Raw genomic sequence first — 11,109 nt, forward strand, 5'->3', positions numbered from 1 at the left:
TCCAAACTTTACAGAAGCTCTCCTGCGAACCTTGCAGAACTAGCACTCCTGAAAGAAAGGATATTGCGGAGACATGGCTTAGCCACAGCCTGGGGGATGTTTCCAGAATGAGATTTTCACTCTGCAGCACTCTCTGTTTCGCTTTGATTTTATTGCCCCTTACAAATAACCATTCGCTCCGTGCATATTACCTTCGATGGCTTCGGAATCTAATGTATTTTAATCCACTCAACATTTTCGAAAGCTTTCTCTAAATCCTGAAAAGCAATAAAAGTAGATTTTGGTTTCTTTGACCTATATTATAACATGGAAAACTCCCCATCCGACCCTCTCAGATTTCGTGGTAAGGTGGCCCAGTGGATAACCCCTCAACAACTGAACACAGATCAAGGTTGAAAACAGGAACAAGATGTACTGAGCTGTGAAAGAAAGCAAAACAGAAGCAGGGAACGGTCCAAGAATAAGAAGTGCAACACAGTACAATGTGGAAGACACGCAGCGTTGTGGTTAAGTGGTCATTGTGTTAAACTACAAAGCGGATAAGCCGAATGAAAAACCCACTAGTGCAATTTATTTATTTTCACAACATTATATACTGTCCGTCCAGTCATTGAAATGTTTGTTGTCTTTCTGTAGCCTTCGCGGTTGTCATACTATACATTGGATATAGAGTATGACTCATGTGGTAAGAATACATTACGGCCGCAAACATATATGAATAGTGAGAGCAGGCGACGTACCTTATAGACGTCTCACAGAAATGAAAACAACAAATAAACGGGTGTGAACTATGTTACAACAAAAGAATTCAGGAGTCAAAACTTCCAGAATGGAACGCAACTTTAAAAACGTAAAAAAATATGTTCTGACAGAGCACAGAGAAACTGTGTGACTGTTCATTTGTTGCAGTTTATGTGAAAAACTATTATCTTTCCATCATATTCACATTAATACGAACATCTAAATCGGGCGAAGAGGCATATCGCACTCACCAGGCGTACGAATTGGGTGCGTCGATAAGAGATTCCTGTCGTGTAACACACGTACTGTCACTAATGCCATGTATGACACACCAGACGTGTTTTCCGGTGGAGGATTCGGTTGACTTGTCGCCTTGTCATCAAACGTTTGCGGTTCCCATACGACAGCCACTTCCTTTCGTCTGCTAATAGAGTAGTTGCGAAGAATCAACTTTCATTATAGATCCCTTCCTTACACCTCGCTGTTGCAAACGGACGTTACACGACTCAGACACAAATGTGAATATAGCGAACACCGAAAAAAAAAATGTTGGCACGAGGGAGCCTTGAACACGGCTCGCCCGGTTTGCACTACAACAGCGTGACTACTTAAACTCGTCGCCCCGGCTCTTTCACACTCTTCTATCGTGGCATTTCTTGTGCTTGGAGTGTTGCTGTGTCTTTTTTTTTCACAGTTCAGTACACATTCTTCCTATTTTCATGCTTGATCTGTATTCAGTTTTTGACGGGGTGTCCACTGGACCGTCTTACCACTAAATCTGAGGTCCCTTGTAAGATAAATCGTTAGGTCAGTATTACCTCACGTGGTCTTACAATTCTCGAAAACCCGAACGGATCTTCACTTAACTCGGCTTCTACCAGTTGTTCCTTCCCTCTATACGCAATTCGCGCCTGTGTGTTTCAACCAGCACTTACTGATCTGGTAGTTCAGAAGCATTCACACTTGTCAGCTCCTGACGTCTTTGAAATGTGAATTATTACATTTCTCTTGTAGTCTGACAATGAGGGTATTACGTCTGCCTCATCTTCTTGCATGCCGCGTGGTTCAGTTTTGATAGGGAATAGTTTTGTCAAAAAAAACGTTAACCGTAATCTATAGAATATCTAACAATGACGGACTCGAGAACAATGTCCTCTTAACACGACCTGATATGCGTTGACGGACTTCATAGTGAGGTCATAGAATCGCCGAAATCGCACTCGTAAATAATAAATAGACGTGGAATACTTTGGCCCCTGATCCAGCCGTTCTCGGAGAATTGTGGACAACTGTTGAGTGGTGAAGGGTCATGACGGCTGGCCAACTCTATCATTATCCCATGGAGTCCATACCACTGTGTGTTTACGCGGTCATCAAACCGAAACAGGCTGCCTACTACATGTTAGCTAGTAGGTGCTTCCACTACCAGTTGCTCAGGAACGTCTTAGTTCAGAAAGACTGCATCCAAGAGTGCATCCAAGGAAAGAACGCATACATTCTGTTCGCTTCTAGGAGCAGTCACCGGGTGTATCCATTTACAGGAATATGAAATGAAACGATCCCATTGACTCAGTCGTGCTTAAAGCAGCACCACTAATCATTTACTTTCCTGTTTCACTCGCACGGAAAACGACTATCTATATTCCTCCGTATGAGCACTAATTTTTCAGCCTTATCTCCATGATCGTTACGCGAAATGTACACTACTGGCGATTAAAATTGCTACACCACGAAGATGGCGTGCTACAGACGCGAAATTTAACCGACAGGAAGAAGATGCTGTGATATGTAAATGATTAGCTTTTCAGAGCATTCACACAAGGTTGGGCCGGTGGCGACACCTACAACGTGCTGATATGAGGAAAGTTTCCAACCGATTTCTCATACACAAACAGCGGTTGGACGGCGTTGCCTGGTGAAACATTGTTGTGATGCCTCGTTTAAGGAGGAGAAATGCGTACCATGACGTTTCCGACTTTGATAAAGCTCGGATTACAGCCTATCGCGATTGCGGTTTATCGTATCGCGACATTGCTGCTCGCGTTGGTCGAGATCCAATGACTGTTAGCAGAATATGGAATCGGTGGGTTCAGAAGGGTAATACGGAACGCCATGCTGGATCCCAACGGCCTCGTATCAGTAGCAGTCGAGATGACAGGCATCTTATCTGCATGCCTGTAACGGATGGTGCAGCCACGTTTCGTTCCCTGAGTCAACAGATGGGGACGTTTGCAAGACAACAACCATCAGCACGAACAGTTCGACGACGTTTCGTTTGCAGCACCATGGACTATCAGCTCGGAGACCACGGCTGCGGTTACCCTTGACGCTGCGTCACAGACAGGAGCGCCTGCGATGGTGTACTCAACGACGAACCCCAGTGCACAAATGGCAAAACGTCATTTTTTCGGATGAATCCAGGTTCTATTTACAGCATCATGATGGTTGCATCCGTGTTTGGCGACATCGCGGTGAACGCACATTGGAAGCGTGTATTCGTCATCGCCATACTGGCGTATCACAAGGCGTGATGGTATGGGGTGCCATTGGTTACATGTCTCGGTCAGCTGTTGTTCGCATTGACGGCACTTTGAACAGTGGAAGTTACATTTCAGATGTGTTACGACCTGTGGCTCTACCCTTAATTCGATCCCAGCGAAACCCTACATTTCAGCAGGATAATGCACGACCGCATGTTGCAAGTCCTGTACGGGCCTTTCTGGATACAGAAAATGCTCAACTGCTGCCCTGCCGGCACATTCTCCAAATCTCTCACTAATTGAAAACGTCCGGTCAATGGTGGCCGAGCAACTGGCTCGTCACAATATGCCAGTCACCACTCTTGATGAACGGTGGTATCGTGTTGAAGCTGCATGTGCAGCTGTACCTGTACACGCCATCCAAGCTGTGTTTGTCTCAATACCCAGGCGTATCAAGGCCGTGGTTGTTCTGGGTAGTGATTTCTCAGGATCTATGCACCCAAATTGCGTGAAAATGTAATCACATGTCAGTTCTAGTATAATATATTTGTCCAATGAATACCCGTTTAGCATCTGCATTTCTTCTTGGTGTAGCAATTTTAATGGCCAGTAGTGTATGTTGGCCTCAGCAGAATCGTTCTGCAGTCAGCTTCATATGCAGGTTCTCTCAATTTTCTCATTAGTGTTCCTCGAAAAGAATGTCACCTTCCCTCCATGAATTCTCATTTGACTATCCGAAGAATCTCCACAATACTTGTGTGATGTTCGAACTCATGGGTAACAAACCTAGCAGTCCGCCTTTGAACTGATTCGATGTCTTCCTGTAATCCGAGCTGCTGCGCATCCCGAACACTCGAGCAATATTCAAGAATAGGTCGCACAAGCCTTCTACACTCCTGGAAATGGAAAAAAGAACACATTGACACCGGTGTGTCAGACCCACCATACTTGCTCCGGACACTGCGAGAGGGCTGTACAAGCAATGATCACACGCACGGCACAGCGGACACACCAGGAACCGCGGTGTTGGCCGTCGAATGGCGCTAGCTGCGCAGCATTTGTGCACCGCCGCCGTCAGTGTCAGCCAGTTTGCCGTGGCATACGGAGCTCCATCGCAGTCTTTAACACTGGTAGCATGCCGCGACAGCGTGGACGTGAACCGTATGTGCAGTTGACGGACTTTGAGCGAGGGCGTATAGTGGGCATGCGGGAGGCCGGGTGGACGTACCGCCGAATTGCTCAACACGTGGGGCGTGAGGTCTCCACAGTACATCGATGTTGTCGCCAGTGGTCGGCGGAAGGTGCACGTGCCCGTCGACCTGGGACCGGACCGCAGCGACGCACGGATGCACGCCAAGACCGTAGGATCCTACGCAGTGCCGTAGGGGACCGCACCGCCACTTCCCAGCAAATTAGGGACACTGTTGCTCCTGGGGTATCGGCGAGGACCATTCGCAACCGTCTCCATGAAGCTGGGCTACGGTCCCGCACACCGTTAGGCCGTCTTCCGCTCACGCCCCAACATCGTGCAGCCCGCCTCCAGTGGTGTCGCGACAGGCGTGAATGGAGATGAGAGTCACTTCTGCCTTGGTGCCAATGATGGTCGTATGCGTGTTTGGCGCCGTGCAGGTGAGCGCCACAATCAGGACTGCATACGACCGAGGCACACAGGGCCAACACCCGGCATCATGGTGTGGGGAGCGATCTCCTACACTGGCCGTACACCACTGGTGATCGTCGAGGGGACACTGAATAGCGCACGGTACATCCAAACCGTCATCGAACCCATCGTTCTACCATTCCTAGACCGGCAAGGGAACATGCTGTTCCAACAGGACAATGCACGTCCGCATGTATCCCGTGCCACCCAACGTGCTCTAGAAGGTGTAAGTCAACTACCCTGGCCAGCAAGATCTCCGGATCTGTCCCCCATTGAGCATGTTTGGGACTGGATGAAGCGTCGTCTCACGCGGTCTGCACGTCCAGCACGAACGCTGGTCCAACTGAGGCGCCAGGTGGAAATGGCATGGCAAGCCGTTCCACAGGACTACATCCAGCATCTCTACGATCGTCTCCATGGGAGAATAGCAGCCTGCATTGCTGCGAAAGGTGGATATACACTGTACTAGTGCCGATATTGTGCATGCTCTGTTGCCTGTGTCTATGTGCCTGTGGTTCTGTCAGTGTGATCATGTGATGTATCTGACCCCAGGAATGTGTCAATAAAGTTTCCCCTTCCTGGGACAATGAATTCACGATGTTCTTATTTCAATTTCCAGGAGTGTATATGCGGTCTCCTTTACAGATGAACTTTAGTTTCCTAATGCTGTATCCGAACATTACGGGTTCACTTTTCCTACTAATCCCCATTAACTTACACTTTTGTACATGTAGAGGCAGCTGCCATTCATTTCACCAACTAGAAATTTTTTCTAAGTCATCTTGTGCCCTCCTACAGTCGCTCAGCTCTGACATCCTTCCGTATACCACAGCATCATCAACAAACAACCACAGATTGCTGCCCACCCTGTCCGCCAGATCATTTGTGTACGTAGAAAATAACAGCGGTCCTATCACACTTCCCTGAGCCCCTCCTGACGATACCATTGTGTGTGAATGATATGAACTACTAAACGGTTGAAGAGAGATGCAAACTACCCCAATAAATCCAGCTTAGTAAGGTTCAAAAACCAATTTTAAGCGACGAAACCAGGAAAATACTACAATCTCCTATACAGGGTGGTCCATTGATCGTGACCGGGCGAAATATCTCACGAAATAAGCGTCAAACGAAAACACTACAAAGAACGAAACTTGTCTAGCTTGAAGGAGGAAACCAGATGGCGCTATGGTTGGCCCGCTAGATGGGGCTGTCAAGGTCAAACGGATATCAACTTCGTTTTTTTAAATAGGAACCCCCATTTTTATTACATGTTCGTGTAGTGCGTAAAGTGGGACCACTTTTTTCGCTTTGTGATAGATGGCGCTGTAATAGTCACAAACATATGGCTCACAATTTTAGACGAACAGTTGGTAACAGGTAGGTTTTCTAAATTAAAATACAGAACGTAAGTACGTTTGAACATTTTATTTCGATTGTTCCAGTGTGATACACGTACCTTTGTGAATTTCTCATTTCTGAGAACGCATGCTGTTACAGCATGATTACATGTAAATACCACTTTAATGCAATAAATGCTCCAAATGATGTCCGTCAACCTCAATGCATTTGGCAATACGTGTAACGACATTCCTCTCAACAGCGAGTAGTTCGCCTTCCGTAATGTTCGCACATGCATTGACAATGCGCTGATGCATGTTGTCAGGCGTTGTCGGTGGATCACGATAGCAAATATCTTTCAACTTTCTCTACAGAAAGAAATCCGGGGAGGTCAGATCCGGTGAACGTGCGGGCCATGGTATGGTGCTTCGACGACCAACCCACCTGTCTTGAAATATGCTATTCAATACCGCTTCAACCGCACGCGAGCTATATGCCGGACATCCATCATGTTGGAAGTACATCGCCATTCTGTCATGCAGTGAAACATCTTATAGTAACATCGGTAGAACATTACGTAGGAAATCAGCATACATTGCACCATTTAGAGTGCCATTGATAAATTGGGGGCCAATTATCGTACCTCCCATAATGCCGGACCAAACATTAACCCGCCAAGGTCGCTGATGTTCCACTTGTCGCAGCCTTCGTAGATTTTCCGTTGCCGAATAGTGCATATTACGCCGGTTTACGAACACCTACTCGGACATAATCATTTGTTGCAGGTCGTGGTTGACGTTTCACATGTGGCTGAACAGTTCCTGTTTCCTTAACTAACGTAACTCTCCGGCGAACGGTCCGGACACTTGGATGACGTCGTCCAGAATACCGAGCTGCACAGAGGCGCTTAATCAATCATATTATGGAATGAGAAGAAGCCCTAAAACTGGTACAATGTATTTAATAGGTCAGTCTAGTATCACTACAAATTGTTACATCTTGGTATCTGCATGAGCGGAGAGATTCCGTCTCTGATTCACTGATATTGCGGTCATAGGAGATTACGTTTTTCGTTTTCTGAAGTGCAATATTTCACTTTTCTAAACATTTAAAGCACGCTGCCTACCTTTTCATCGCTTTGAAATCTTACCAAGATCTCACTTAATATTTTAGCAACGTTTTTGAAACAGTACTTCATTATAAATAACCCCATCATCTGTAATTTGAGGTTATTACTAATATAGTCTGTAAGACTTTTTCATAAACAACAGGAACAGCCAGGTTCTCAGCACACTTCCCCAAGGCAGACCTGACGTCATCATCTGTTCTGACTCTCCACCGACGACAATATGCTTCGGCCCCTCTATTAGGAAACCGTCGTTCTAGCTTAATTTTTCACGCGATACTCCTAACAATCGTACCTCGAATGACGAACATATGTTCAGTGTTGATTAAAATGCTTTACAGAAGTCCAAAAATATCGCATGTACCTGACTGACTTGAGTGACTGTCAGGATATCATGAGAGAAAAGCCACGAGTTGGGTTTAACGTGATCGATGTTCTCATAACCCATGTTGGATTACATGGAAGGTCTTTTGTTAGAGATACCACATTACATTTGAGCTCAGAATATGTTCTAAGAGCCTGCATAAAAAAGAATCAAGGACACTGGATGGCAGTTTAATGGATCACTGCTGTTACCTCCTTCTAGAGAGGTGTGAGCTGTGCTTTGTTCTTTCTTCCACCCACTGGGACAGTTCTTTTTTTCCCCTGAGGGATCTGCGGAAGATTATGGTTAAAAAAGCTTGTGCGCCGCCTCTAAGGAATTCGTTGTCGTCGTCAGGTTAAACACCCATCTTCCTTTCGGCTCTACACTGGACGAGGAACTATGCAGGATGTCCTAAGAGAAATGATCAGTAATGAAGAATATAACAAGAACGATCTTTAGAAGCAAAAAAGTCTAGTGAATATGGGTTCTAAAATGCATACCTTCGAGCTGTGAGCCTTCTTCGTCTTCGATACTGTGAAACAGAGCCCTTCTACTGCAAGCTCTTTACTGTCCATATTTTGAGAGAATATGGACCTGTAAGTAGGCTGTTTAGGTTTTCATATTGGTAACACAACGTAGCGCTCTGTATGAAAATCACTGACTGTGCTAGACTTGGCCACTGTTTCTATGTTTCGATATAGTGTATCGATACGTGGAACTGTTTCAGTGTTTCGGAACGGCTATGGTTCACTGTTTCGAAACAGTGGTGTTTCATTCCGCCCCTGTCTCGGATAACCGAACCAGATGCGATCTCGAGCCAGACACAGAAACTGTATCGTTGTTTCAAAATAACGCTGTTTCAGTCCGTCTGTGCTTGGAACGGACTAACTGTATCGAAACAGTGATGTTTCATTCCGCTCTGTGTCGGACGAGATTCGGGCTCGGCACAGGTACTGAAACACATTTAACACACCACTTCATGAAACACTTTCAAGACTGTCGAAATCTTTTTGACAAGCAATAGCATGAGGCTTAAGGTTTCCGAAAATACAGCTTCGTTTCTAGCTGACTGCCCTATTCCGAAATGGCGTAACATCTGCTTTATAAACATTAACCAAACAATAAAATAACGCACACTATTCACATTCAAAATAATAAATGTATGAAAATCATTCAGTTAAATTAGACATTTTTTAAAACATACGCTTCTCTGTTCATGCACAGTAATCATATTAAGAAACGCAAATAAGCCTACAACATTTTGAATTTAAAAAAGGCGTAGAGTGACAGTTATTAGACACATACATAAAATTGATGTAGGTATGATTGCACGCAATCTTTTTGACGTGTCACTGATAGTATAATGGTGAACTGGAAGGTCTAGGAAGCATGGTGAATTTATAGTAATGGTTCGAAACATCTTGAAAGACAAAAATTTTTTCTGTTATATTTTGTTATTTATTCGAATTACTTAGTGTTATTTGTGAGTCTATTATCCACAATGATTCCTTTTGTGTGCCTGGAAATTAGCAGGATGGGTATCTTACCCATACTAATGGAATGTGGGAATCCCAGTGGCGTATCCGTTGTTTCTGCAGTTTGCTCCCACCTCCAGATCCTCTCGTGGTGGTTCTTCTGTCTTCAGCTATGGCGTTAAGAAGCGTGGTGTGGGATTATTTTATGAAGCACGGTGTGGGATTCTTTTATGAAGACGAGTCCTGAGGAAATTAAGTGTAATTTGTGCTCGGCAGTGTTGTCGTTTAAAAGTAGTTCAACCTCTTGCATAAACAGATATTTGCGACATAAGCATCCAACAGTTAATTTAAGTGAAACTCGTTCGAAACCAGTTTTTATGAATCTGGGCAGTGACGAAGTCAGTTCAACGACTACAACAACTGTTCAGGAATCTGCTGGTTCAGTTCTGGGTAGGTGTGGTAGACAAACAAAGATTACTGGATTTGCACCAAGATCAGTGCCTTCATTCAAGTGAACCATAATGGACAAACAGATTTTACGACTTGTTGTTAAAGAATATCTTCCGTTTAATGTAGTTGAGAGTGTAGAGATTAGAAAAATGACTTATTTATTAAATGAAAACTGTGTACATCCCTGTAGAAAAACCGTCACCAAAAGCTTAATCTCTCAAGTGTTCGACAACACACTAATATGAGAAAGATCTGCAGTGTAAGCTGCATCCTCCATCTGCATTACGACTGCTTGATAGACAGCTGTGAAAAATGAGAATTATATTGCAATGACTGCTCACTTCATTGATGAAAACTTCAATCTGAAGTCATATTTGTTATCTAGTTTAAAATTCCGTAACAAGCATACAGCTGAAAACATTTCCATTGAATTACAAAATGTGACTTCAACTGAGGGTATTACCAATAAAATTATAGCTTGCACTACAGATAATACACCTAATATGGTGAAGGCAGTGATGATGCAAATGGCGGCATATACCTTGCTTTGCACATACACAGAATTTAATTGTGAAAGTAAGCCTTGAACCAATTACACAGACAAGGACAAAAGTGAAGTCAATAGTGGAATTTTTCAAAAGAAGTCCTCAAGTATTTGAGAAATTACACAATATTCAGAAGCAAATGGGCTTCCGTATTTTAACGCCAAAACAAGATTTCCCTACAAGATGGAATTCCATGTATCATATAGCCTTTGCACCCTCACCATCCTCAGTTTGGATTCACAGACAAAACTGTCCAATGAAGACTGATCAGTTATTGAAAAATCTTGTGAAAGACAATCTCCCTTTGAGCAAGTCACAACAGAAATTAGCAACAAAAGAAATGCAACATTGTCAAAAGTTGTCTTATTAAGCATAGGTTTACAAAGTCAATGTCTGAGACTGAAAAACTCAGATTACAGCAATGAAGCCATTCATATAGTAACTGCTAAACTTGATAATGGAATCTGTACCCTCCTCGTTCAAAAGTTTGCAGATAAAGCAATTGCTTGCGGAGCAACTTTACTGGATCCTCGCTTCACGGAGCATGGGTTCATAAAAACTGGGCATCGATTAAAAGAAACAAAAGATGCCATAATTAACAAGTGCTGTTTAATACGACAGAAACCCACAAGGTGTTCTACAGACAATCCACCACCGGCAAAAACATTTGAGGTGAGGTCATTCAACTCTAACACTGGCAACATTTGGCAAGATTTTGACCAAGCTGTAGGAGAGTTGATCCAAAGTGTAGACAATCCACGTGCTGCAAGTATAGCTTGATAAATGTATGAAGATGCCAGATCACATTATCCATTGCTGTCGTGGAAAGAAAACCATGTGTTGTTTCCTCCGCTGTTTGAAATAATGAAACGATGTCTTTGTATTATGGCCACCTCTGTTCTATGTGAGCGCATATTTTGAAAGCAA

This window comes from Schistocerca nitens, chromosome 2 (genome assembly GCF_023898315.1).
Source record: "Schistocerca nitens isolate TAMUIC-IGC-003100 chromosome 2, iqSchNite1.1, whole genome shotgun sequence".
Classification (NCBI taxonomy): Eukaryota; Metazoa; Arthropoda; class Insecta; order Orthoptera; family Acrididae; genus Schistocerca; species Schistocerca nitens.